Below are 22,351 nucleotides of genomic sequence, written 5' to 3' on the forward strand. Positions count from 1 at the left end.
CTCTACATATGCCATCAAGCAGCCTGCAGCCTCTTTCAGATCCCACCTGGTCCCCATGCCACATATGTCTGCCCCCCTGAAAAATGCCACCCTAGGCAAATGCCTTGTTTGCCTTATGGTACATATGCCCCTAGCTGGCCATTCACTAGTAGAATTTTGAGTGAGAATATCCATATGAACAGTAAATACTTTGTACATTCGAAAACTGGATGAACATCGTTCTAAAATTTCACTTTTTTTTACATTTGATTTTACAATGAAAACCACATGCTGTTCGAAATTTGCTCATTGGGGAAAAAATTACATCCTGTTGCTTTAAAATTTCCTGTCACTCTGATTGAAAATGAACAAGTGGTTTGACCACACTGCTGCAAAGTGTGGTCAAGTTGTGGAAAGAGATGGCCAACAGACAGGCAGCAATTACATCATAAAAGGAGATTTTTCAAGTAGGTTTCCATTGGATTGTCAATTATAACTATTGTTTGTGTTGCTATTATAATGCTGATGTTATAAAAAGAAAGTGTATGCCATGACCATAGAACTCCTTTAAATAATGATTTTATAATAATATGTATGAACCAGTGGCGGCCTGACCATTCGAGCACTCGGGCAGTGCCCGAGGGCCTGGGGTCAGAAGGGGGCCCCATAAAATGCCCCTGGTACCTTTTATAGGCTTTTTTGGGAGTGTTTTGAGTGTGGGCAAGGACACAGGGGCCCCATGATCCCCAATTGCCTGGGGGCCCCATGAGTTGGTATGAACCATTTTGACCTTGCATGGCCACAAATGTCATAATTTGGCATCATTTTAGGCGTACAATCCTCAGATGCAATATTGAGACTTTGGGTGCTGTAGATATTCCTCTCTAAAAAAATCTAGCACTGTCATTTTTTTATTACTGGGCACCTCTGTTGGTTACAGTAAGCTGGTGGTTCTCTCAGCCCAAGGATAATCCCATGGTGACTCTTGAAGCAGCTATACTAGGTTCTATTGCCACCCTTAGTAACTTGGTGTAGCGGGTCCTTTAATCACATGCCTGAATCACATGCTTTATGCTTATTATGAGTCTGGAATCACATCAGAGCAAAATATCACACTCCATCCACTTACCACATACTCCCTTGTGGGATAACTCTTCCATTCCTCACCTACACAGTTTGCTGGATCCCCACATGTGGGTTGTCAAGGGACTAACCACGCTGTAACATATTATGAGGGATCAGAAACTATTGCAGTTTTATGAGCTAAAATATAAATTTTCACTTCCAAATTGGATGTTCTTCTGGTACCTGCAGCTGTGGCATGCTGTGGTGGCTCAATTCCCACCACCCCTTACTCTAGAATCAGACCCTCTGGAATAATTGCCCACCTCTAAAGTGATGGGGAAGCTGTTGTCAGCTATATATCAGCATCTATCCCTAGCTTATGCCACCAAGTTAGAGCTCACCTATCAGAAGCTGGCAGATGATGTATCTGACCTCAATGAAGATGACTAGAAGGACTGTTTGGAAAATATATTACTTATGTGGTCTTGGTTAGAGACAGATTTATCCAACTTAAACTTCTTCATAGGCTTATTACATCTCACAATGTCTGGCCAGTATCTACCTGACCTCTAGTCTCTTGTGTGCATGTTGGGTACTTCTCTCCACATGGTGTGGGCCTGTCCCTCTTTGCAAACCTTTTGGGAGTCGGTGGTGGATGTTCTTAGTGAAGTGTGTGACTTGCAGATGAGACTAGTCCCTCAGATGTTATTGCTGGGAAAGGATGATGGTTTAGAGGCAAGCCAGTATGTTAAACTATTATCTTCTAGGCTGTATTCAATGCATGAAGGGAAATTTTGATTCACTGAAACCTGACCACCATTAACTAGGAAAGCCACCATTAAGAGATCCTTCCCCTGTACAAATTGACTTATGAATGTAGGAATTGGCCAAGAAAATGCAACAAAATCTGGTCAGTCTGGACAGATGCCCAGGATACTTAGATATGTGATATGGGTGCAACTTTTGGAATGCCCATTGGCCTTACTTTCTCTGTACTCCGGTCAATTCATTTGGGCTCTGCTCTGGGGTTCCCCCAAATAAATTTCCTGTTACCTCCTTCTCCTACCCTCTTTGCCCCCCCCCCTTCCTTATTTATAGTGCATATGTCTTTCCTTAAATGATTGAGTTGTCCTCAATCTTACTGATATCACTTTAGAATGTTTTATTGTACACGTAGTGTGCCTTAGCCTCCTTCGTGAGTTAACATTTTGATGAAATGTCAATACACACTGTTCTCTTTGATATATGGTAAACTGTTATACCTGGCATGCAGTAATTTTTTTTATATTTTGCTGTACGTATTCAATAAATGTTTTTCTGTAAAAAAAAAACCTGCCATTTCAGACAGTAACTGATGATTGGTTTCTAGGTCACTGGTCATTCATAAAGGCTTGCTTTTTTAGATTAGGTTACATGAATACAAGTCTGACTTATCATTTCCCATAAAATCAATTTGTTGTTCACAGACAATCAGGTGCATTGAAGGACTGTTATACTTTCCAGGCAAACCATAATTTCCCAGTTCCTTAGAATATGTCTAAGCCAAGTGTTACACTATGAACAAACTTACACACAGTTCAGAAACCCTGGTAGTTAAAAGCAGAATTCCCTATATTGGGTGGACAAGCACTAGAGTTGAGCAGGTCAATAACGATCCACCCCTTTGTCTACTTTAAGGGTTATAAGGGGGTAGTATTAGTGCAGATTAGTACTTTTATTGAGGGGAAAGTGGTGGTTTTTGCTGAAAGTGTAAGGAGGGGAGAGTACTGCTGAGCTTTACACACCCGACTCCTGCAGTCTTTTTATTTTGTACTCCTGACCCTGCATTCTGTGCATTACATACTCCTGACCCCTGCTCAATGTGTGTTATGTACTCCTAAACCCAGTGCTGATTGCAGCACTTCTGACCTTTGAAGCACAGTCCAATGCACTCTGTGTTGTGTAATCCTTAATTCCGCACTAACTGCAGAACTGCAGAGACAGGAAGAGGACAGGCATCTCCGTGAAGATTTTCCAGTATCCAGCTGCCTTCACAACATGGGACATACTCTATTACAGGTAAATAATGTGACTAAAGCTGTAGGGTTTTTTTTTTTTACTAAAGTTTAGGTTTAATGAAAATCGGTGTGGCATTCCCATTGCTTTTTTAAAGTTGTGGAGTCCTCCTAGGGTACTCCCCAAAGCCCCTGGTTTAAAAAGAGCTATCAAACCAGATCATTGTGCTCCATTAATCAATCCTTGTAACTTAGTAATGGACTATAACACCTCAAAATCTAGTGCCTCAAATCCATATCCACTGAAAACAAAAGGTTAATTGCTGACTCACCAGGCTCCATCCACAACTAAAGTCTCTGCTGTGTTGAGATCAGTTACAGGATGATGTGTTAATATAATAATGCACTTTACATATAACTTATACTACTTATTGGATAAGTGCAGTGATGTTCTTAGTAAGCAATCTCCAGTGTGTGATGGGAGAGAAGGCTTCACCGTTCATACCAGTGCTACAGCAGTCAGATGCTTTTCATTCCATTACTTTCTAATGAGTAGAAAGTAGGATGATAAATAGTACAATACCTCAGGTGAAGGGAAAATGTGTTTGGTTACTCTGGAGGCAGAAAAGCCTTTCGGTAATAGGTCTCTCTGAGGAGTAATTATGTTTATGTTTACCAAGGAAAACAAGACGCCTTCAAGACTGAACTGAGTACTTTTTGAGAACTTCAATAAAGTATTTATATAAAGAGTTCAGTAATTTGTATTTAATCAAATGAATGGTTTAATAAGCTATTTGAATGTTAAAACATTAAAAAATATCCTTAGGACTTTCACTTAAACAGCAAATTGCCTTTGTGATCTCCTCAAGCCTTTTGTTTCCCCTCTGTCCAAATCCTGATCTGTCAAAAATCAGAGAGCGCTGTTTTAAATTCAATTCATAAGACTGCTGTGTCATAAACATTGTTTTTATTATTAGGAGGCCAATTTAATATGTTAATTGTTAATAAAAAAGAGTACATTGTTTTGCAGTGGTGAAGAAAGGTCTTATTTTTCAAATATTAAACAAGAGCATGTAAAAATCTAATACTGAATTATGAAAAACAAATAGTTTAAAACCAATGTTTCTAAGCTTATAAGGCCAATATGGTAAAAATAGAAACTGGATGTTTTATTATAACCGCTTCATGGTGAAGGTAAAGTGAAGGTAAAGCAAATCACATTTGAACACAGTTTTGCAACTTTGACGTGTGTTGGTAAAACTGTACATATCATCACAGCTACTAGTGTATAGACGTGGATGATACCTTGTTTTTTTCAGAACAAATTGGGCTTTCCTTTGGTGGTAAAAAAAATGATGGTATCTCCTGAATGTTTTATCCCCAAAGGAAAAATTTGCCAACATAGTAAAAAAAAAATGTATTTTTTAATTCAGCTGAAAAATGTCTTGCTATTGGCATAACCTACCACCAAAGAACAACCCAAAATAAATTCTCCTGATACAATATGTGTATGTTATTTGTTGTTTGTACTCATAATAAGGCTCAGAAACAATAGTGCACTGTTTTGTTTTATCCTACCTATACACACTGACACTGACTGACACCGATACTAAAAATGTTTTTTTAATCCTACCTAAAATACACTGACCCTGCCCTTTGCCTCTGACCTTGACTTTTGACCCCGACCCTATCTCAAACCCTAACACTGATCTAGATCAAACCCTGATCTATTTTTTATTGTATTTCTTTATTTTTTCACACACACACACACACTTCTTTGTTTACATTTTTCTCCTCCAGCAAGGAGAAAAAGATACAATGTATCTTTTTCTCCACACAAGAGAAGAAAACAAACACAGAGGTGGGCTGAACAGTGACTGATCACTGTGATAGCCAATTAGAGGTTATCACAGCACTCAGGTGCTCCCAGTTCCTGATCATTAGCACGAGACCTGAGGCTCTGAGTGAGATGCTGGTCTCTGTGCTAGGAGCACACTGTGCAGCACACTCACAGGGCAAACACACCACCTTTGCAAACAGGTATGCATAAACTGCAGCACCACAGAAGAAGACCCACTTCTGTGATGCTGCATGTATGCGTACAGTTGGTGGGAAATGGTTAAAAATATTTTTTTTTGTGGTCCCAGGTTAACTACACAAATTTATAGCAAATATATAATTAAAACCATTTCTTTACTGCATGGGGAGGCATATTTGCATTTGCATTTGCTATGAGGCTTACGGGAGCCAGCAACATCATTAATAAACTGTGTCTAAACAAATAAATATTATGAGCAGCACTATGGTGAAAATATTCAGCAAGGTGCACTGTGGAAATTTTACTGAAAACCCCAAAAATGAATGAAATGGATTTAAAAAGAATAGACATCAGTTTAAAACCTTTGCCTACAGAATAAGAAATCTTAAGAGAACTCAGGATATGCTTGCTACTGCCAACCTCGGGCTTCACAAAATTCTCTCTAACAGTGACAAGGTAATAAAAGTCTTACAAATAAATATTATGAGCAGTGTTGTGGTGAAAATATTCAGAAAGGCGCAGTGTGGAAATTTTACTGAAAACCCAAAAAATTAATTAAATGGTTTTAAACTTATCACCAACCCAAATATTACCACTCATCAGTAAATAAACATACATTGCTGAAAACCCCAAAAATTAGTGAAATGGGTTAAAACTAAATCCAGACCAAATATTGCCACTCATCAATGAATAAACATACATATGTGAACTGTACTTATGTTTTTCTTTATTTTTTTCTCTTATCTGACCACCTCTGAATGTTCTTAGGTAAACTAAGCACAATAACTATGGGAAGGGGTTATTGAGAGTAATCTCTAGTCAGGTTACATGCAAAACTTTTGCCTTTGTGTTCTTTGTTGAACTAGACATTTCAATAGTACTGTAGCTTTGCATATAAATCAGAAAGTATGCTGCCTCCAATAGCAATGAACCTGGGCTCCAGCTACTGTCTTTGCATTCTATTGTATATGTGTCTCTACGATTCCTTTTTCTGACTCATTGGCACAAATACCGTTTATTGCCTGCATGGTGTAGCAATTGCCTATTTGATTCCTGTGCGTTGTAACAATTTCCCATATGTTATTCATATATTGTTACAATTGCCCATTTCTTACCTGTATACTGTCATGACTAAACATCTGTTGCAAACTTATTGGAAAAAAAGTGCCTTTTTATTTCTTGCACTTTGTCTCAATCAGGGCGGACTGACCATTTGGAAACTCGGGCACTGTCCAAGGGCCCAGGGTCAGTAGGGGGCCCCATGAGATGCCCCTGGTATCTTTTTCATAGGCTTTTTTGAGTTTGGGCAAGGACACAGGGGCCCCATGATCCCCTATTGCCCGGGGGCCCCATGAGATGTCAGTCCGCCCCTGGTCTCAATTGCCCCTTTCTTGCCCATGTATTTGCCTGTTTGTTCCTGGCGCATTGGAAAGTCTACACATTTGTTGATCGTGTATTGTCATGATCGCTAGTTTGTTTCTTGCGTATTGCAATGACTGCCCATTCCTTGTCCTTGTATTTTCACTATCATCCAATTTTTACCTGTGCATTGTATGCGTAGCACAGATTTCAGGACTTGCTGGGACTATTCACATAGTAGCTTGAGCAGGGAGAGCAAAAGTAGAAAACACAAAAAGTTAAATGGCTAAATTAAATGGTCACCTAGCTGCACTCAGGTCGTCGGTTTGAATCCAAAGCATGGCATTACCTGTCATGTTCTCCCCGTGCCTTTGTGGGTTTCCTCCTGATACCCTGGTTTCCTCTCACACTCCAAAGAAATACTGATAGGTTAAGTGTCTCCTGTCTATATTGGCCCTAGTATGTGTATGCATGAATGTGAGTTAGGGAACTTAGATTGGATGCTCCTTGAAGGTTAGGGACCGATATGAATGTACAATACTGTATATATGTAAAGCGCTGCATTAATTGATGGGGCTTCATAAGTACCTGTAATAAATAAATATCATCCCATGTATAAATAATGTTTTATAGCTATAGTACTCCTAGGGAAGCTATTGTGTTTTAAGGAGATAAACATCAGTAAATCACTTACACAGAGCAGACGTGCCAACATTGTTTGGTAGGCAAATAGCTCGGGAAGAAACAAAGATATTGTGTGCAAATGATTATAATGCACTGGCCAGATTACTCTGTAAATCACAATTAGAGATTGCAGGAACACAAAAACCGAAAAAAAAAAAAACTACCATAGCAGAAAAAATAATCATGTAAATCAAGTGAATAACAAAACAGTGATTTAGTAAGTACTTATCTGAGTCTCAATTTCAATCCAGCAGGAAAATAACAAGTGAAATGACTGCACAGTGGCAAACAACCAGGTTTTACTCTATGGTATATGTTTTATATCCCGTGCTTACACTTGCTGTTATAAGACATCATCCAGATAGGAGATTATGCTTAATAATCTTATACAACTGATATTTCAAGGCACAAATGCAAAAACACATTTACTTATTGTGAACAGCATATATTAAAGGAGATAAAAAAAGTAGACCAGAAGCAGATAAATCACACCAAATGGATAATCTAATGTTAATGCCAAACTAAAGTTTAAATCAGCTAAATACATTCTAGGTGCAACAACCAAAGAGGTACAAAAGTCTTACAGCAATTTTCTTTCAAAAGCAGCCAAAGCCTGAGTAGAAAAGCCTGTCCACTGGCAACATATTGTAGAGAATGACCTTGCTCTCTATGTGGAATCAGTGGTCTCTATTCCCTCTGTAAAGTCAGACTCAACTCAACTCAACAAAGCTCATATTAGCTGCAGATTAAAGCGCTTAGATTTGGCTCAGCAGGGGTCATGTCAGACCTCTGTTTCCAGAGCACGGGTCCTTCCCTACAGGATGCTGCCATAGGACAGACATTTCTGCTCAGGATGTGGCTGATTTCTAAAGATGGCCATACGTAGATCAAAATTTAGCCAGCTCAGCAGGGATCAGACGACTTTTAATCCATGTGTGGCCACTATTGTTGAATGGAAGTCGAGGTTCATCCTTCCCCTCCCCTGCCCTGTGCTGAATGAAACTAGAAGCAACAAGTATTTTGTCCCTTCCATTTTCAGTTTGTTGTTTACAAGCCATTATTCATTTTTAAAGCATCTGAGCAAACTGATCTCAGTTTGATCAAATGCGTTTGAGGGCAGATGAGAGATCTGGGATCTAATGGATCCCAGATCTCTTTGTAAAGAGTAACTGTCACTGCCCATGTTATCACAAGGACTGTTGGTCATCAATTGTGATAGCAATATAGCTGATTAAAAAAAAAATTAAAGAGACAGTGTAAAAAAAATGTAAACGCCCCCATCCCCCTGTGCCATTGCACAAATGGGAATGTGTACATAGGTTCCACATGCATACTGTATGCAATGGTGATCATGCCCAGGGATGCTGTTAGAAACCACGGGGCCCCATACAGCCAACCTGACAGGGCCCCCCTCCAAAAACAAAAAGGTTTACTATGCTTCAGTTATGAATGAACACAGTGAGTGACCGATATAGATCACTCATGTTGAAGGATCCTATTGTGTGCTTGCAGCTACCAGTGGGAAGGAGAGGAGGGAAGCCGGCAGCACTGTGAGAGGGGGGCCTGTTCAGTGGGGGAAATGTGTGGTGCACAGGGAGGGTGATGGGTGCAATTACTGGAACCGATCCCCTGTATGGCTCTCTCTGTAGCAGCTGAAAGTGGGAGGGAGAAGAGAAAAAACAAGCTTTCAGCAGCTGCAGAGAAAACCATACAGGGGATCGGTTTCAGTAATTGATCCCTGCCATGCTGATTGCCCTCCCTGCCAATATCCAATTCACCCAGCTGCCCAGGCCCCACTGCTGGGCTGGGCCCCTTACAGGAGAACTGGTGGTACCCCCTTATCCACGGCCCTGATCATGCCACACATATCGCCATGAAGGAGGTATCGCCATGAATGTCAGAGTGAGAGCAATAAATCTAGCATAAGTCCTCCTGTGTAACTCCAAAATGTAAAAGGATAAGTTCACCTTTTGTAACATGTTACATGGTACACCCATACTCAGGGTGTAATATATTATTGCCCTTATTTAAGGAAGGAAGGCAGCAAATGTTGTACATGCTGGTCACAGTGCATTTCTCTCTGAAATTCTGAGGAAAATGGGTCGTTCCAGACAATCAGCTTCAGGAAAATCAAAGAAGGTCTAAAGTTACCTGTGAGTACTATTACAATTAGAAGACGCCTATGTGAAGCCAAGCTATCTGCAAGAAGCCCCCGCAAAGTCCCACTGTTGAAAAAAAGACATGTGCTGAAGAGGTTACAATTTGCCAAAGAGCACATTGACTGGCCTAAAGAGAAATGGCGCAACATTTTGTGGACTGATGAAAGTAAGATTGTTCTTTTTGGGTCTAGTGGCTGGAGACAGTTTGTCAGACGACCCCCAAACACTGAATTCAAGCCACAGTACACTGTGAAGACAGTGAAGCATGGTTGCGCAAGCATCATGATATGGGGATGTTTTTCATACTACGGTGTTGGGCCTATTTATCGCATACCAGGGATCATGGATCAGTTTGAATACATCAGAATACTTGAATAGGTCATGCTGCCTTATGCTGAAGAGGAAATGCCCTTGAAATGGGTGTTCCAACAAGACAACGACCCCAAACACACCAGTATACGTGCAACATCTTGGTTCCAGACCAACAAGATTGACGTTATGGAGTGGCCAGTCCAATCCCCGGATCTTAATCCAATAGAAAACTTGTGGGGTGACATCAAAAATGCAGTTTCTGAGGCAAAACCAAGAAATAGAGAAGAACTGTGGAATGTAGTCCAATCATCCTGGGCTGGAATACCTGTTCACAGGTGCCAGAAGTTGGTTGACTCCATGCAACACAGATGTACAGCAGTTCTCAGAAACAGTGCTAATACAACTAAATATTCATTAAGGGATTCAAAGGAAAGCAAAATCTTCAAACATTTTTCAGTTTATATAGTGAATGTTTGAGTTTGTAAAGAAGAATACAAACACTGCTATTTTTTTTGAACAGTCTAATATTCACTTTTCTTCAATTTTTTTAGAGGAACAACACAAATTTGATATATTTTTCTTCGTGTTTTGATTTGGAATAGAATGTGTAGTGTTCCCAATACATTTGTGTGTATGGAAATAAAAGCTATTAGAAGGATTTTCAGCTTTATTCACTTTTTTCAACACACTGCTATTATTTTGAACACAACTGTATATATATATTAGAAATATCTCTCTTTTTTTTTATCATGTGACCTCTGTTCTCAGATGCATAAGGGGCTTAGAGAGGTGGGGGTGGAGACGACATGGGAGCATAGAAAGGATATGCTTCCATGCCTAGTATGGTCAGTTTAAATTAGGAAAGCAGGGGGACTAGCAGGATTATCAGGTATTTCACACAAAGGAAGCAGTGCAAAGAGAACAGAATTCTTTTTCATACAAGTACATGGTAACACAGACACACATAATATCAGGAATATAAAATGCTGGGGTAACATACACTGCGACTGCGCCGCGCTGGGAGCGACAGAGGGCGGTGACGTCAGGGCCGGGCTTCCAGTGTGAAGTGTGTTTCTCTTCCCCTCCCGGCTGCCGAGCAGAGACTTCAGCTCCAGCTACCTTTTTCACCCTTCACATTAGTGCAGGTAAGTTTTTTTTAAATTTATTTTCAATACATTGTGAAAACTCAGCTGTCAGTGGATCTTAATGTTATGAAATGAAAAGTATGTCGTTTGCAATTAACTTGGCATAAAATAATTTATTTGCATTTAATTGTAATGGTTCAAAGAATGTTCGGAAAAATGTTCGGCCCTCCACCATGTTCACTTCATCCAATCTGGCCCTCTTTGAAAAAAGTTTGGACACCCCTGGTCTAAGCAGAAGTTTAAATTGATAATCTTTTCAGTTAGGATAGACAATGTTCAGACTTGTAAAAGGTGAAAAGGCAGAACATGTATATGTTATAAAGGCTTACTGGAAACCAGCAGAATCAAGCAGAAGTATTGGTTCTGAACCAGAACCATGTCAAAAGGAATCACTAAAGCTTACCAAAGCTTGCTAAAGACTATGAGGAATCTTTCTGCCCAGGAACTGTCTCAGTGCACTGAGCAGAATTTATAGTGTCTGCATGAAAACATCAGAATGAAATTTCTTTAATTTCGGCTTGATGTTACTGGTGCATGTCTAAGAACAGCTTAGCCTAGACGACAAGCAAATTGGTGTGTGTTTTTTCAATGTATTTATTTATTTCTGTTGATTAAAGTGAAACTGGAAGCTGTGCACAAAAAAAGGCAAACATTGAAGACAAAAGACTATTTAACAATGTTGCCTGTGGTCTTCTTGTAGCTGATCTTCTCCCCTATTACTGACTTACCATGCCTTGTCCTGCTCTGTCTCCCTGTGCGGAGGCAGCCAGCTTGGTAGGATCAGGACAAAGTGTTACTAAAGACAAACATTTTTTTAAATTAAAATAACAAACATGTTATACTCACCTGCTCTGTGCAGTGTTATTACGCCTGTTCTTGGGTCCCCCGCCGGCAATCCTGGATCCTCCTCCTCTTTTTTATGTCCCGATACCAAGCCATTTGCTATGGGGAGAAATGGTGCATGCTCGCTCCCAACCTGTATCTATGGAGCTATAACACACACAGCAGGACTTAGCCCCGGCTTCTAATTCCTCTTCATTGCAGTTGATTGACAGCAGCAAGAGCCAATGGCTCCTGCAGCTGTTCGAGTTCCTGTGTGAAGAGGAAGCGAGGGGAGAAGAGATACAGCTGTGCACAGCGCTGACTTCTTCTCTCCTCTCTTCCCCTTCACAGAAAGGAGGAGCACAGGGAACTTAAAAATGTTTTTTACTTTAATACAAGCAATGCATTAAGGTTAAAAAAAATGTATGTTTAGTGTCACTTTAAGTCTGGTATACACATCGCAAAAGTATGTGTTCCTGCTGAACTGGGTGATTTTCGGTACCGCTGCCCGTTCAGCAGAAGCTGGTCTAAGAAACACCTTCTGTCAAATGATCTCGCCTGGAAAACCAGCATTCGATCAGAGTTTGCATCCAATGGCTGCATGCACTGATCAGGGAGTCCCCCTGTCAGACCTGTCAGAGTACAATAGCACACTGGAACAGATCTCTTCATTAAACATCGCTGTATAGTGCTACCCCCAAAGGAGCTGCAGTTTAGTATGGGTCCTTTGTTGCTGGCCTTGACCCTCCAAAGACAATTCGGCCTCTGTAACACCAGGCCAAGTACACAAACACAAAATACTGCAAACAATCACAGCTATTAATGGGAAATAGTTCTTGATACTATATTAAAGGAACAGGCATGACTTCAAGCCGGGAAGGCAAACTTTGCATAATGATGCCTATTGGTAGGTAAACAGTGCACTGAAAGGGGTGATCAGAAGAATGATGAATCACATATTGTACTAAAGGTGGTGATGCTAGGCCTAATGCTGCCTGAGAAAAAAAAAACAGCCAGGGCCTGAAGAGACAAGAGCAATTAATGGAAGGTAGTATCTAGGCAAGTTAGATGAACTGCGGCAGTCTTTGGGTTGTTTTCTTCTGCCAGCTACTGTTGGAACCTTTAAAAGTGTTGGTGCACTTTTAAGACTGTTTAAAGAGCTTGCATCCAGTGTGCTAGAGAGGGAGTGTCTTTGGCTCAGACATAAATGGTTGGGGGAACTTGGATTGTATAAAGTCAAATCAGGTGCAGGAGTAGTTCAGAGAAGAAAAATTATATCTTGCTTAAAACCGTAGTATGGTGCTTTACAGGGTATATGGCAGACCTAAATGTGATTGCAAAGAGTATGGCAGTTGGCTTGTTTCATAAAAGCACAATACCTACAGACAGTGTGGATAGCAGGTTGACAGCTCTCTCACCAGTGCTGCAGTACAGCTGTGGACAGTGGAGTTAGAAGGGTCCCCTCGGTCTCTTCCTGAATCCTCCAGCAAACAGCACTGTGGATGGGGGTGAGCGGTCAATCCAGCACTTCTACAGCAGCAGTGTGGATAATGCAACTGTGAACCAATTCTGAGCTGCGGTGGCTTTGGGCTCAAGATGCTAAGCCATGCCAAATATGAACAGGAACCAAGCTGCCAGCAACTGGCTACAGTTGTGTTGATATAAAGATCTGTTCAGTTGAAATTAAATGTGTACCCAGCTTTAAATTCTCACTGCAGATATAGCTATGAGGAAATTCAAGACAAAATGTAAATCTTTCAAGGTAACACTTAGGCACAATTAACATTTTTAGATATTCCATATAAGTTATCAAATCTCAACTTTTTAAGTTCAGGTCCACTTTAAGCAGATATTAGCCTGTGGCACAGGTGATGCTCTGCAGGGAAACATGTCTATCTTACCCAATCAAGATATTGTCTGTTTAGGATGCGTGAGTGGTTATGACCTATGCGGTATCTGTCTAGATGATAATATGGAAATGTAAAAGCTGTATAGCTACAACTAACTTCTTTTAACAGCAGCACACAATAAAATGCTGGATAATTAAAATGTATATTGAGCCTGCAATTACAGCTAACCTTAGTTTTAACTATGCAAGGCAAAGTAACAGGCTCATTCACTTAATAGCACCCCCCCTCCTATTTTCATTTAAATTTGATTGAACCCCAGCCACTTTGGTCTGTAAAGTGAAAAACCCAGTACTTCCAGGTATGAGGATACATGTGACTCACTGCCCTTCCTCCCATGATGCAGTATTGGGTACCAAAGTGGCAGATTTTATTACAAGAGAGCAGAGAGAAAATCCTTAGCCTGGTCTAAGCTGTGTAAATTTACACAGGACTTTTCTACTTTACCCCAGCTGATGAAGAAGCTGGTAAAGGAGAGAAAGGAAGGTAAGTATAAGAAGTAGTGGGGGAGAGCTGGCTATTAAATGAGCCTAATACTTTGCCCTAAATTCACTAACTAAAGAGGCAGTATGGTATCAGTCTAAAAATACAAATATGACAAATGTAAACAATTGAATCTTAAAGTGCACCTGTATTCAGACTCTATACACTAAAGTATTTATAGATTCTGAACAAGCAGTTAAACCATTTTCAAACAAGCCCTTATTTACATCTGTAGGTATATGTACCATGGAGAAATTAATCTTCAAATTTTACAAGGGAACTAAAGTCATTACCTTTTTTCCCCTTTAGGGGGAATGGGCACTCAGCCGCATGCAGCATAAGGAGCCCTATTTCATTTTCTGTCCTAGCACTTTGGTGCACACAGGCAGCTTTTATAAAGGGATGGACATACATTGGCTGTATGAGCTCAGCCAAATTTGACAAGTATGCAGGGATGGGTGCACAGCCCTGGATGCACAGGTTCTATGTTATGATCTGTGCACCCTTCCCTTCCCTGGATTCACTCAGCAGTGTGAGTGAATCTGTACAGTTGATGCATGCCTACATGCAAGTCAGTGTCAGGACAGAAAAGAAGACAGGGCTTTTCACACTGTATGGAGCTGTGTGAATGAGCACCTAATGCTGCTGAATCTTGGCAGCCCAAGTGCCCTCTAAATAAATACCAGGTATTTCTAGTTGTTAGGAGAAGAACAAAACCCAATTGTAGAATTTCAGTTTTGATCTTTGAAAGTGAATGAATTCACACTACAAACATTTAAAGTTGACTTCTTCCCTTGTGCTCCATGCTGATATGATATCATCTTACATTCACTAAAGCAGTTCTTCAGTGCTATTTGTAAAAAATAAAAGTCAGCAGCTACAAAGACTGTAGCTGCTGATTTAAAAAAAAACAGTCATCCACCTGTCTAGAGATCCAACACCATGTTCACCCCAGTGGCTTTCTTCACTGCTGTTCGGTCCCCAGCGCCGGCATCTTCACTGTGAGCAGCTGACTGTGATTGCTGGTGGCTTCACAGCTCAAACACCCCTCTTAGCCCAATCCCACTTTCCAACCCAATCCTCACCCCCAATCTCCCCTTCCAACACTAATCCTCTCCCACAAATCCCCCCTAGTAGATCAAGTACCCCCCCCCTCTTAGCCCAAACTCCCCACTCCAATTCCCCTCTTTGCCCCAATCCCCCCTTGTAGTATAAATCCTCTCCCCACTGTATACATTTCCCCTGCCTTAAGGTCCACTCCCCCAAGAGCTGGGAGGAGGTGCAAGCTGTGCTGTGCTCTCCCATCCTGTCATAAGAGAGCTCCTCTATACAGCAGGCAGATGAGAATGAATCTCTCTACATCGGATCATTCACACACTTTTTCATTACCCACAAACTATGTCTCAGCAGAAGAACACATGTGTAGAGGGCAGGTACAGTCAGTGTACGGCCCAATGTAAGTGCAATCCCCTATGATCTGCTATATAGAGGAGTGTTCTTATAACAGGAAGGGAGAGCACAGCATGGCTAGCACCTCTTCCTCACGTTCTGCCGCTGTCATTTGTCCTTTCACCTTCACTTCACTGTACCATGCTGCCCTCTGCTTGTCCTGGCCCTGAGTGCTGGGATGGGGGGAGGGGCTCATAAACTGGGCACAATGTTCATGAGAAGGCTGGCTTAGGGGGAACAACTGAATTATTGAGGGGGGGCAGCCCACCCCAGCATCCCTCTAGATCTGGCCATGTCCAACACTAAGCACTATAGAAACTCATGTTACTCAGCTTCTTACTGTCACTTACAGTGGAACTTTATTCTATACTGTTTAAAGTGTCATCCTGCTCTGCACATGCTCAGTTGCTCTCTATTATTTGGCACTGTGCTGAAAATGTAGAGGCCAATTTGCTGACAGCCTAAATATTTACTGCTGCTCAGGCGCTCAGGGCTTCAGCAAAATGGCAGCCTCCAACAAAAAGAAACAGGAACAATGCTGGAGGCAATCTACAGCACACACTAATTTTGGTAGCATAATTATTAATGTAGAATGTATGTTCCTTGCTAAAGCAAATTATTTTTTACCAAGTTGTTATGGGTAGTTCAAGTTTCACTTCAAGGTAACTGTCTTAAATAACCCCCATTGTAAAATCCCATTTATTATCAAAGGGTAAAAGCATTGAACATGCTCACAAAAGTCACCTATAGGAAACTTTTTAATTTTAAAGCCCCATCCATTATTTAAAATCTCGTCCTATCATATCCATCCATCAACGCAGGGCAAAAGCCTTGAACACGCTAATAACAAAAGCCACATATGGGAGACTTTTTACTTTTACTGACTTTCGGTGTCTAATGGAGACAACAAGGCCCTGTCTCAGATGGAAAATATGGTATGAATGGCACTAACAAATTGGCAATACATGATGAGACCGTTAAGTAATTGTATAGGAAAAAAACAGACTATGCCTTTAGTTCTTTTTTTTATTCCACCCTCATCCTGCAAAGTTGCTCTATTGTTGTTTAGTCTATTACTAAAACCACATGCCACTTCTTCTTCGTCATACAGACTAACACTTTGGCACTTTAGAACGTTTCAATGCATGATTACACAAAAAGCTGACTGAGAATATAATTCAGAGTAGCGGAACATTTATGGAGAACGCTGCATCTCTGAAATAGCTCAAAGTTCTCTGCTAGTTAAAGCTTAGATTAATAATTAAAATGTCTGTGGACTACACAAAGCTGAAAGATGATTACTCTAAAATGTAGATTAATGGATATAATATTCTGCAAACTGTTTCCAACATGATTTAAGCTTTATTTGCCAAGTTTAACGTTTATAGACCTACTCATACACAAACAATGCATCACATAAATGGAGTCTGTACATTTAAAATTACAAGTCTCAAGCGTGTAATGACTAGTTAAGCCTGATCAAAAAAAATATAATGTTTCTTTAGTACTTGCATAATATGAGTTTATTTTTAAAGAGCAACATTAACTTTCTGATTCATCTAGTTGGTAGAGAAAAACATATAAAAAGTCTAACAACTAGATTATCTTTTAACAGACTTCATTTAACATCTGTAAAAATGTAAACATCAGTAACAAAATAGACTTAAACTGCCCCCATGGAAAAATATAACGGATGACTAAGAGCAGTTAATGGACATAGGATTCTGTCTTTTAATTCTAGCTTCTAATTTATTGCTAATTCTGTTAAAGTGATTGTAAAGGTAAATTTTTTATGTTTTAATAATAATAATAATAATAATAATAATAATAATAATAATAAACATGTCATACTTGGTTTTACACAGAGTAGCTCTGATCCTCCTCTTCTCAGGTCCCCACTGCTGCTCCTGGCCCCTCTGCCTCACTGAGTAAGCTTCTTGTCTGGGAGCACTCGTGTGCTCGCTCCCAAGCCAGCTCTGTGTATCTACAAGACACACAGAACGTGGCTTGGCCCTACCCCCCACTCCCTCCTCACTGGCTGTGATGGACAGCACAGGGAGCCAGTGGCTCCCACTGTTGTGTCTGAACATCCGCCCCGCATAGTAAGCTGCTTGCCTGGGAGCACTCGTGTGCTCGCTCCCAAGCCAGCTCTGTGTATCCACAAGACACACAGAACGTGGCTTGGCCCTACCCCCCACTCCCTCCTCACTGGCTGTGATTGACAGCTCAGGGAGCCAGTGGCTCTGGCTGCTGTGTCTGAACCAATGAGCAGAGAGAGAAACAAGAGAGCATCTGCTCTTGTGCACATTGCTTGGCCAAGATCAGGCTCAGGTACGTATAAGGGGGGCTGGCTGGGAAGCTGCATGTTGAAGGTTTTTTCATGTATGTATAGTGCCTTTACAACCACTTTAATGCTGCCAAATGTTGGACTAGTGGAACCTTTAAAACAATACTAGATATTTTTCTGTATATCTAGTATCCCACTTTACATTACATGTAATATAGAAAAGGGTTTGAGTAGTAAGTTCATGGGGGACCTTCCTATTAATAAATGTGATACAATAATAAAGGTGCCAGGCAATATGTAAAACCAGTCAGCAAACCTGTATTTGGTAACTATGATAAATTCAGAGAGGAGAATGTACTGTAGAACAACTGGAGCAGCCAGAATCTGGTCAGTTGTTCATGGCAACCAATCAGTTTCTATCTTTCATTTTCAAAGCTTAAGTGAACAAGCTGAAGACAGAAGCTGCTCCAAATTTTGTCTGCTCTAGTTTTGATAAATTTCCCCCAAGAAAGGTTACTGAGTTTACCATATTCCTGTCCTGAGTAGGCAGGTGGGGCAGGTGGTAGGGAGCGCTGGTGCAAAGTCTGCTTTATCAGGTCAGCTATGCAGGAGAATGAAGAAGCGATTGCTAAATCACTTCCCCAACTGTCATTTACTACAGACGCTCGAGAAAGCCCAGCCCTACACTTATGTGTTCTGTCATGGGCTCCAGGTGCAATCTTGAGGAAGCCTGTGTCTTACAGCAAAGTTCTCATGACTTGTCAGTAACCATTTTGGGATGACCTGCATCACAGGAGGGATTATACATAGCACAGCCTTTATCAGAGGAGGTGCCCTGTAGTGGGGAGTGCATGTAGGCAGGGACAGATTCCCTTTTGTGAGGAACAGGTAGGCACTCAAGCCAGGAGCCGGCTGGAAGCAAGGGATCACCCTGTGTATTGGAGCTTAGTTCTGCCTATTTCCAGTGCAAGTCTAGTTGTTGCCATCTATCTATAAAGTTGTATGTCCAGTTCTAGTGAAGATGACCAATCTTTCCTGAAATTTAAGAAAGACGAGCCTTGTGTAATCTCCTAACTGTAAGTACTGAACCATTGTTCTACATTTATGTCTGCTGTTAAACATGCCTAAGACCCCTTTCACACGGGCGATTTCAGCTTTTAGCTGCGGTTAGAGGAACTTACCGCAACTAAATGCAGAAAATGCCTCTCTATGGCTCCATTCACACACTGCGTTTAGCAACGTTTTCATAACATATGGTTTTATGCGTTTAGAAAAAATAAAATTGACTTCAACCAGGAGCGATGTACTGCAGCTATCTGTACATAAACGCAGTTAATCGCAGTACAAAAAAAAATAAGCAAATAGTTGCATTAAGAAAAGGCAAGAATTTACTACTGCAGCTAAACGCAGCTGCATGTAAACGCACATATACGCAGATAAACACAATGTACAAACGCAAGTGATCTGTGTGCCAGGAGTGTTGGAATTTCAAAATAAAAAAACCTGCATTTACAAGCGGCAGAACAATTGCCTGTGTGAAAAAAGGCCTTACTGTATACAAATGGTTTTGAAGATGGTTAGAGTGTTTGAAGAATTAGCTCAGCAGTGAGTTGTGCATGACTCCCTGGATGAGTTCGTAGCATGATTAAAGGCACAGCAGACAGCAGAATCTTAGTGAAGCACAAGTGTGATTTATTGGTAAGAGTGTCCACAAAGTACAGGCATCAAAACAGCAAAATAAGACCAAACAGAAAATAAATCTCTGACATTTTGGGTGGCTGACTCCAAACACAGGATCCTAACTACCTGTCCTGGAGCAACCTACTGCTGGCCAGTCACCTGACTGTCACACAGAACAAATCATAGTCCTTAATCACACAGCCACACAAGCCAGTAGCTGCTCACCAGTCTGTCCTGCACAGAGATCTGGTTCCAGTATGCAGCATCCTCCCTACTACTTGAACCTGGGACAAATATATCTCCCATCAGGGACACAACCAGTAGTTCATTCTGGGTTCCTGTCACACGTGTTACTGTGATAAAAGTTCCCTTAAAGGAACAACTGTACCACCTGCTACATGTGTAATGCAGTGTAGGCACATGCTCTATACATGCAGAATGGGTGGGATGGGATTCTTATTGATGCCTGTGCATGAGTAACAGAAAGAAGACTGCATTGGGTATGTTTGGGGATACACATCTTGCATTAGTAAATTGTGTTCCCAGATGACCAGATTATGAACAATAAATGTGGGGTAGCCTGGTGCTCAACAGCTGTCTGTATGAACAACTAAAACTTTAAACGGGCAAGTTATGTTGTATGCATTTCAAGCTTAATTACTTTGTAGCTTCAGTGCCATGGGGAAAGCTTGCTTTCTGCTTGCAGAGGCCCTCGTATTCGCTCATTTCAGATCCAGGCTCCCTATGGACAGCTTTTAACATTTCCTTATTTTGCATTTGATATTTACCCAGTGCTGATCAATACAATTAAAATGTGTCTTGACTCAAGAAGCTGTGTGTTTGTCTACCATAGAGAATGAGAAAAGAGTACATACATGCAGAATCTGATTTTTTTTCTGTATTTGTTACATCTGTTCTGGAAGGAGTGTCCACAGTTGTTGGAGGAACATATGTACACTGAAGGTAACAGGCAACAAACAGAAATAAAAATAATCCCTTGGCTTTGTTTAGTAATTTGTCTTATTGAGAGAATAACAGGTGAATGCCAAGAAGTGTGAAAGTCTTCCTGCCACTACATGCAGTGCAATGTTCTCAAAGCAGATTGGCAAAGCATTGGGGTTATAGAATTGCATATCCACCTCTATCACAAATTAAAGTTTAGTAAAAAAAAAAAGAAAGAAAGAACACAAGGGGCATTATTTACTATCAACCTGATGTGTCCCTTGTTCTGCTGGCTCCTTCTTCTTGACATTTTCATCCTTACACCACACCCCCCGCCCCTACTGCCATTTTCTTCTGTTGGGATCGGGGTTAACAGTGCTGATGGACCTGTGACAGTATTCATCAAGAGAGACAAATATGCCTCCCCCCAACATTACACTCACACCTGTATTACAGCCTCTATGAATAAAACAAATCTATGAATGGAGGACAGGCAGATGAATGGAAGGCCCGCCTCCTCCATTATTAGGTCATTTTTAATTCATAAAAGCTATAGTACGGCTTCTTTGAATGAAGGAGCTGGGTGGAAGGGGCAGTCATAGTCATTGCTCTTGTTTGGTGCCTGTCACAGGTCTGTCAGCTCTATTGACTCAAACTAATCTAGAAGATTTCTACTGCAGGGGATGGGAGGATTTGAGGAGGAAGGTTGGTTTTGACTAATTCAGAAGCCGGCAGTAGAAGGGACACATCGGATTGACAATAAGTAATTCCCTTGTGCTGTTTTTTTTTTTTCAAATTAATCCATGTATGGCCAGCTTTAGAAATGTGACTGCCACCTGGAACAGGTTGCCTGTTTAGACAGGATAAAGACAACCTAGGACTCAGGAGGAGGTAAGCACTTATCAGCACTGAGCAGCACTGAGAGGGAGCGTCACCCTGAGGTAAAGAAGAACTAAGGGCAAAACTTTTTTTTCAGTTTGGATAGGTCTTTAGAAACATTCAGGCTCACCTACTCAGAGGTAGGGGGTTTGCTTACTGCAGCTCTGTCACCTTGTAAAAGTAACAATGGGGCTTATTTTATCCCACTGATGCCAATGATGAGGCTTATGTTATCCCACTGACACCAGCAATGTAGCTTGTTTTTTTTGTTCACACTGATGTATTGTCAAGTCATTGCTGTCAGCCATATTACTAGGACTTAGGCCCTTATAGGCCTGTCTCTATCACAGCATGCCACTATGTTATCCATATTTTACTTTAGTTTACTACTTTTAGACCCTTGAGCTTTATTTTATAGCACTTTGCTTTTTTCCAAATTCTCCATGCTATTGAGTGCGCCTTTATTGAAAACTTGTGTTGTATTTATCCAATTATCCCCATATTTTTCCACAGTGCATGATGTCCCTGATTTCCCTGCCCATTATTATTATTTTTTTTATTTCATGAATATTATCATGGGGGAAGGGAGATGTTAGAAAAAATAATCTGTACCGGGTGTCAGGTAGGCAAGGTACACCTCTGTTTCCTTGTGCCTACCCATGCTTATGTGCCAGAGGATTCCCGTTATGCCTGGATATAGGGGAGTGCTGGGGAGGACTGCGCCCCCCCAGATTTCAATTGCTCCCCCTTCCCTGGCAACTCAACCTCATGGATGTTTTGCCTGGGCAGGATTGCCAACCATCCATCAAAAGAAGCTGGAGCTGAGCTGCTGGCTGCACCTGTCAAGGCTGAGCTTCACTCACAATGCCCATCCAGCACACTGTGGGATGTATGGGTGGGAGATTTGAAGTACAGCAGCCAGCAGCTACATCGTGACTGCATGATTGATGCCTCTGCCTGAGCTTGCAGATACCAGCCTCTAGTGAGTGAGCTCTGCACTATGACTGAACTCTTCCCATTCTCCCTCCCTTCTCTCTCCCATCTGTCTCCCTGCTCCTGTATGTTCTTCCAGGAGCTCCACAAACCTGCCCAGTTTATTTCATGTCCAGAGAGCATTTAGGGACAACTGAATTCTGATATAAGGGGGAACTCCACTGGATTCTGATG

Source organism: Staurois parvus, unplaced genomic scaffold (assembly GCF_062004578.1).
Source record: "Staurois parvus isolate SC_StPar_1 unplaced genomic scaffold, SC_StPar_1.0 ptg000205l, whole genome shotgun sequence".
NCBI classification, from domain to species: Eukaryota; Metazoa; Chordata; class Amphibia; order Anura; family Ranidae; genus Staurois; species Staurois parvus.